Source organism: Pongo abelii, chromosome 5 (genome assembly GCF_028885655.2).
Source record: "Pongo abelii isolate AG06213 chromosome 5, NHGRI_mPonAbe1-v2.0_pri, whole genome shotgun sequence".
Taxonomy (NCBI): domain Eukaryota; kingdom Metazoa; phylum Chordata; class Mammalia; order Primates; family Hominidae; genus Pongo; species Pongo abelii.
This window is the reverse complement of record NC_071990.2, coordinates 157,352,834-157,360,252: the sequence shown is the minus strand read 5'-3', so window position 1 is coordinate 157,360,252 and position 7,419 is coordinate 157,352,834. Positions and strand designations below refer to the sequence as shown.

General features: G+C 33.5%; 1 non-coding gene across 1 annotated transcript; it reads left to right on the top strand.

The window, feature by feature from the left end:
- Window positions 1-3,666: 3,666 nt before the first annotated feature.
- LOC112134031 (U7 small nuclear RNA) lies at window positions 3,667-3,730 on the top strand. The gene has a single exon (XR_002915615.1). It is a non-coding gene; the product is annotated as a U7 small nuclear RNA (small nuclear RNA).
- Window positions 3,731-7,419: the final 3,689 nt, after the last annotated feature.

Here is a 7,419-nt window from a genome sequence, read left to right as displayed (position 1 = left end):
GGCTAATAAGTAGTACAGATGTCTCTTCAGACCTTCTAGAAAGATGTGTAATTACATAAAGGAGTTATCAACATGACGTTGATGACTGATATCGATGTTTTGCCAGAGCAGCAGAGCAGGGAACAATAGGTAATAGAGTACCTACTTCATGAGCCTAATCATCATCATGCAGAAAGATGTTGGGAGTCACTCTAAATAGTGATATACAAAACTTTGCTAAAATTTCGAAACATATCTCAATGCAAAATTGTTCTCTGATGGAGATTCAATCAGAAATATACATACCTGAGCTGACTTGATTATCTAGCAAGGTTTGTGTTCGGACATACAAGGCTACTTCTGGATAGGAGATAGGGAGACTAGGTAACACTTCTGAGGACATTAGGGGAAAATATTAATTTTATTATGCAGGGGAAAATAAATCCTGTAGGGTGAAATTATGTTTCTCTTTTGTTTTCCTCAGTGGCACACTAGAAATGTTACCAATATATACACACACTCAAGGCTGCCACCCTCCTTCTATCAAGGCTGCCACCACTGCAGACTTACTTTTTCCTGTTCCTACACCCAGGCTGGAGCTAACACATGTCATACTTGACAGATGTATCATAATCTCCTACATGAGTAAATGCCAAAAAAGGAGGGGAGAGGGTTGGAAAAAATCCAATACTGTAACATGTACTTATTAAGCTGGAGTTTCTTTAATGAGAAAGTCTTGCACATTGTCAATGTCACTAATACAAATTTCTTTATTTAGCAGCAACATCATAGAGAAAATATGTGAAATTTTTGGTCCCTAATATTGATCTCCACAGGTTTTTCATCTGATATTTTCTTTGGCACAATACATATTTGTGTGCAATATTGATTTTAATATGTTTCTTTGCTGCTAAAAAGTTTGGTATTGTGTTTATATGTGTAATAGTAAGTATTAAACTAGAGGTTTCATATTGATTGTACTCCACTCCTGCCAAATACTATGTGTAGAAAATATATTTCTATCCATTTTTGTTTTCTCTGCACTGATTCCGTCCTTTTAAACAGCAAGAATTCAGAGGTGATGTTTCCAGGATGGCTTTCTTTAGCAATCTGAGGATTAAAATATGGTTATAGTGACTTATTGGCCAATCTTAATCCTGCATGAAAACCAATTCTAGTGGCATTATTTTAACTTTTATTATATGGTACAGCTTATTGTACCCTACAAACAATTTAGGCAAATAAACTAAGTTAACACCACAGAAGAATGGTGAGCTTACGGTGATGTTAGGGCATTATTTGATATTTGTTTAATGACACTATTATGTATCTAAAATATATGTTCCCTAAAAGTTGATGTTTCTAATTCTAACCATACCTGTAACACAGTCAGATCATTCATTTCCAGGTATGTTCATCTCTGCTGCCCAAAGCATAGGTATATTGACTCTGTAACTCAAAATTTAGAAGCAAAGTATGTATCATTTGTCTGCATTTCCTCAACTAATTTAAAATTATTAGGAATCAGCTTGGGGATAAGTGGCCTTTAATAGGTAGCAACCTATTTGAAATCTATGGGAGGCACAGTGACAAGTAAATTTAGAGAACAGATGTATATGCAAGTACGGAGCAAACTATAAGCAGGGAGCCAAGCTGCCATCAAAAGGAGGAGACAAGGAAGATAGGCAACATCAGGGAGAATCAACAGCAAGCCTCCATATGGACAAGAACCACACTGGGAGAAATGAGAAGTACCAGGCCATCAATGAGCTAAATCTGGGACATAGGCATGAGAAAAAAAAAGAACACTTTCATTTGCTAAAATCAGGATGCAAAGCAGCATGATACAATGCCAGTAGAGTACTGTTTAGAGCTCCATATATGCTTAGGACATATATGTGCCCTAGTCTTAGGGACAGGATAGATCCTTGAATTTGCCAAAGTGTAAAACATGCAGTTGAGAGTTCAGTGATATCACAAGGCTGTAGGAATAGAAAGGCAAACAAGTTCCTGGCAGTCCAGGTTGGTGCCTGGTTTTATGAAGGTCCTTTCTCTTTTCTTTTTATGATTTTGTGTTAAAAGGAAAGCACTGGTTCACCTGCCTGAATCTAAGGCACAAAGTCAAGATTAATGAAAGTCAGTCACTTGAAATAAAAGATAGTCTAATTTTAGGTTAAATCTCATGGATTTTTATGACTGAGATATATGCTGTCCAGAAGACCTTATTGTTCTGAAAAAGGTGAAGTCAAAGATAGTGTTAGTAGATTAGGGCTGGAACAGAGAAGAAGCAAAGACAGCCTGCAAGAAGAAAGATCAAATTAGCAAGGCAAGCATATTATATTAGTCTATTTTCATGCTGCTGATAAAGACATATCCGAGAGTGGGAAGAAAAAGAGATTTTAATGGACTCATAGTTTTACATAGCTGTGGAGTTCTCACAATTATGGTGGAAGGCAAGGAGAAGCAAGTCATGTCTTACATGGATGGCAGTCAGCAAAGAGAGAGCTTATAAAACCATCAGATCTCATGAGACTTATTCACTATCACAAGAACAGCATGGGAAAGACCTGCACCCATGATTCAATTACCTCCCACTGGGTAGCTCCCACAACACGTGGAAATTCAAGATGAGATTTGGGTGGGGACACAGCCAAACAATATCACTATGAACCATGCAAAGTAATGTAAGTGTGAATGTAGATGCTCACAGAGTGATCCTAGGTTTGGCAGAGATGGACTACCAATTAATCAGCAAACTTTTCCTAAATGCCTGATTTATCTGGAATAGTGTATAAACTGATGAAATATATACAACTACAGAGACATGATCATTGACTCTCGGACATTATAGATTAGCTATAAAGAAAGAATATGCATACATATATATTTATATACACACACACATAGCTACCTATATGATATACATTAATCCAATAGTGCTGGAGGAAGGTGTTATTAATGATATGAGCAAGAAGCAGTATAAGCATTGGAAGAGGAGAGAGTATGCTAACAATTTGGGATGATGAAGGAGATTTCCTAGAACTATGAGGAAAGTAGCCCTAAACATTTCCCTAGATTATTTCCTACAGTATTCTGATGTTGTGTTCTCTTAGGGTGCAGTTTGATGTTGGGAATGGAAAGAAAGAAAAAGAAAAGAAGACAGAGCTTGAAAATTTCTGGATAACATTACAACAACTGTTGTGGTAAAAAAATAAAATAAAATCCCCATGGTTTTGGCAAACGAGTTGAATATGACATAGCTAGGGTTTTGATATGGACCTAACAATCCCTCTTTCAATCCTCTTCATCTGCAAGTTAGTCCGTTGACCTTCCATTAGCCAGCCTTCTCTAGGTAATGATATTTTTAAAATCTAGAGCCAAACAAGTAGTTAAAAATGATCCAGGGCTAGAGATGCCCCAGGGACCTTGCAAGAACAAATACAAAACCTATTAGAGGGAATGCGTCCCCAAGGCAAGCCTCAAGTAATTCCCATGAATAAAGGTCTAATTAAAAAGGTTTATTTAAAAACAAAAAAAAACTCTATAATACACATGAATGACAATGGCACATAAGCAAGAACCAGGAGAAATAACAGAAGAATCAAACCTGAAAAGATATTAGATAGTGGACTTAACAGGCACAGAACAAAAAAACACATACATAATGTTTTAAGAAGTAAAAGATATGAATGTTATGGCTCTTTTATAATTTGTCTAGCAGGTTTTCCACTTTTCACCAGAAACTGCCTCTCTCTCCTCTACACATAAAGAAATATAAGATATAATTTAAAATATAACAAAGAAGAGACTATCAATTTAACCAGTGAGTTTGAAAAATAACTTAATGAAATGTTTAGAAGTAAAAAAGATATATAAATGATAACAGTGAAATGGAAACATTATAATATACATGAAAATACAACATAAAATATAATAATACAATGAAATGTGTAATTTATGTTATATGAATATAAAAAATGAAATTAAAACATTAATTGTTAAACTATGTTAGATTTTGCTGAAGAGATAATTAGTGAACCGGAAGACAGAGATGAAGGAATTACTGAGCATAGAGCAACCCAGAGAAACAATCAAAATGGAAAATGAAAAAGAAAGGTTAAAAGTCATAGAGCAAAGAATGAGAGAGTCTAAAACATGCTTACTCAGAATTATAGAAAAAGAACAAAGAAATGGAGGAAAGGCAATATTTTTAAAATAGCTGAGAATTTTCTGTAATTGATGAGAGACATAACATGTATTATTCATTAAGCACAATAGAAACCAAGTAGCATAAATAAAAGACAAACCCAACCTGGTCACATCATAATAAAATAGAAGACAAAACACAAAGAAAAGATCTTAAGAGTAGTCAAAGAGAAAAACAGAGCCCATGTAAGATTATGACAATTATCCCATTTTTAAACAGAAATCGTGAAAGCCATAAGCCAATAGAATAATATTTTTTAAGTGTGAGAGAAAAAAAACTGTCAACTTAAGATTGTAAAATTACCCCTAAAGACCAAGATGGAAATAAAAAGAAGTTTAGACAACAAAATAAGAATGTGTTCACTCTCAGAACTTCTAAAGGAAGTAGGAAAATGTTTCCAGAAGAAAGGAATGATACACACAAGAAAATGATGAGCAAATAGATTGGCAAACATACATGTAAATTTAAATATATATTCTGTCTAATTTGTGGAGTTATTCGAAACAATATGCAGCTCTCTACTGGACAAGTATCATTTTATTATCCTATATTAATAGTGAGGTGGCAGAAAAAGCATTTTGAGCTCCATGTATTGTTCTAGAGATTGGTAAAACTATCCTGATTAACTTTAGATTTTGTTAGGCTGGGTATGGATTATAAAATTCTAACAATGTTTTGTTTTGTTGTCTAAACTTCTTTTTATTTCCATCTTGGTCTTTAGAGGGAGTTTTACAATCTAAGTTAACAGTTTTTTCTCTCACACTTTAAAAAATATGATTAACCACAAAAGAATAGAAATTGAAATAAGTGAAGAGTAATAATATGATTGATCACATGAAGCCGATTAATCACAAAAAGTGAAGAAGGAGAGAAAAGAAAGTAAATGACAGTTGTAAAACACAAAATAACATCCTAGAAGTGAATGTAAATACAATTCTAATAATCAATATAAAGAGGCATTGATTGTTAGACTCAAAAAGGTGGAGAAATATATAGAGATACAAACATAGACATAGATCTCTAGCTATATCCTGTTTATAAGGTGCACACTTAAAACATTAAGACACAGCAAAGGTGAAGGTATAAGGATGGAAAATTTTGCACCAGGTAAATACTAACAAAAGAAATCATGTTTATAATGTAATATTAAAAACAGACTTCAAAGAAGAAAGTATTACTAGAGATATAGAAAGATGATGATTTATTCACCAAAGATATATAACACTCAGACAAGATTATAAGTTTTACAACATTAACTATTTCAATCCTCTTAAAACTTGATGAAATACATTTTATCTCCATTTCACAGATAAGGACATAGAAACACAGAGGTTTCAGTAAAAGTTGAATTCATCAAAGATATAATCATTTTAAACTTGTAGAAGCCTAATAGAAGAGTTTCAAATTATATAAAGCAGAAATTAACACAATTCAGAGAAATAGAAAAAGTCATCATCACTGTGAGGTTTTTTTTTGATTTTTTGTTTTTTGTTTTGAGACGAAGTCTTGCTCTTGTGCCCCAGGTTGGAGTGCAATGGCACGACCTCGGCTCACTGCAACTGCTGTCTCTTGGGTTCAAGAGATTCTCCTGCCTCAGCCTCCCAAGTAGCTGGGATTACAGGCGCCTGCCACCATGCCCGGCTAATTTTTGTATTTTTGGTAGAGACAGGGTTTCACCATGGTGGCCAGACTGGTCTCGAACTCCTGACCTCAGGTGATCCACCAGCCTCAGCCTCCCAAAGTGCTGGGATTACAGGCATGAGCCACCGCACCCAGCCCAGTGTGAGGTTTTAATATACCTCTCTCATTGTCATTAGGCTGAAACAAATACAAAAGATTTGAATGATATAAAAAACAAACTTGATGTAAAGGATATATGACAAACAGTATACTTAAACAAATGGAGAATACACATTCTCTTCAGGCATACTTTAGCTATTTACAGCAATTGATCATAAAGTAAGTCTCCACAGATTTTAAGAAATTCATATTATTCAGATCATGTTTTCTGTTCATGATGCAATTAGATTTGAAATGAACAACAAAGCAGATAACTAAAAACAGCAACGAAATACGTTTGTAAATGTAAATATGTATATTGTATAAATATATAAATATATACATGTATATACACATATACAAACAACTCGTGTTTAAAAAATTCGAATGCACATTTAAAAACACTGAAATCTGAATTACACACATTTAAAACACATTCGAATGCGCATTTAAAAACACTGAAATCTGAATTACAATCAAAATACTATATAGCAAAGTTTGTGGGATGAATTTGTCCATTAAATGACATGTACAAGAATTTATAACCAGTTTTATTCATGATAGACAAATAATCCTGGAAAGAACCAAATATCCACTAACATTAGAATGGATAAAGTATGGTATATTGTGGTATACCAATACCAGTAAAAAAGAATGAATCTCTTACACACACAATAAGGATAAATATGACAAACATTGTTTGGGGCTAAAAAGACAGATACAAAAGACTATATACTATATTATCATATATGAGGAGACTCTGTCTATATCTAAACAGCTGAATGTACCCAGATCAAAGTATATATGAAGGAGACTCTGTCTACATATAAACACCTGAATGTACCCAGATCAAGGTATGAAACATTTCAAGCACCCGGAAATCTCCTCCATACCCGAACCCAGTCAATAACATTCTACTCTGAGAGAACCCTTATAGTGACTTCTATCACCATAGATTAGTTCTTGCTTTTTCTTTACTTTTTAATATTATCATACAGTATATAGTCTCTTGTATCTGTCTTTTTAGCCCTAAACAATATTTGTGATATTTATCCTTATTGTGTGTGTAAAAGAATCATCTTTTTTACTGGTATCAGTATACTATATTCATTCTAATGTTAGTGGACATTTGGTTTTTCCAGAATTATTTTTCTATCATGAATAAAGCTTGTGTGTGTGTGTGTGTGTATACATATATTCTTAGTGTGTGTGTGTATATATAGTGTGTATGTGTGTGTATATATATATAAATATATATATATTCTTTGAACTGTTTGCTTAAGATCAGTGCATTTTATTCACTTTACCACGTGTTTTTGTCCTTAATAAAATGGAAAAAATATGGTTGGCTGTAACTGATGAAGTTCTTAAAGGGAAACATGTATCCTAAAAAACATATATTTAGAAAAGACAAAAGCTAAAATTTAATGAGCTAAACATATTATATAAGAAGA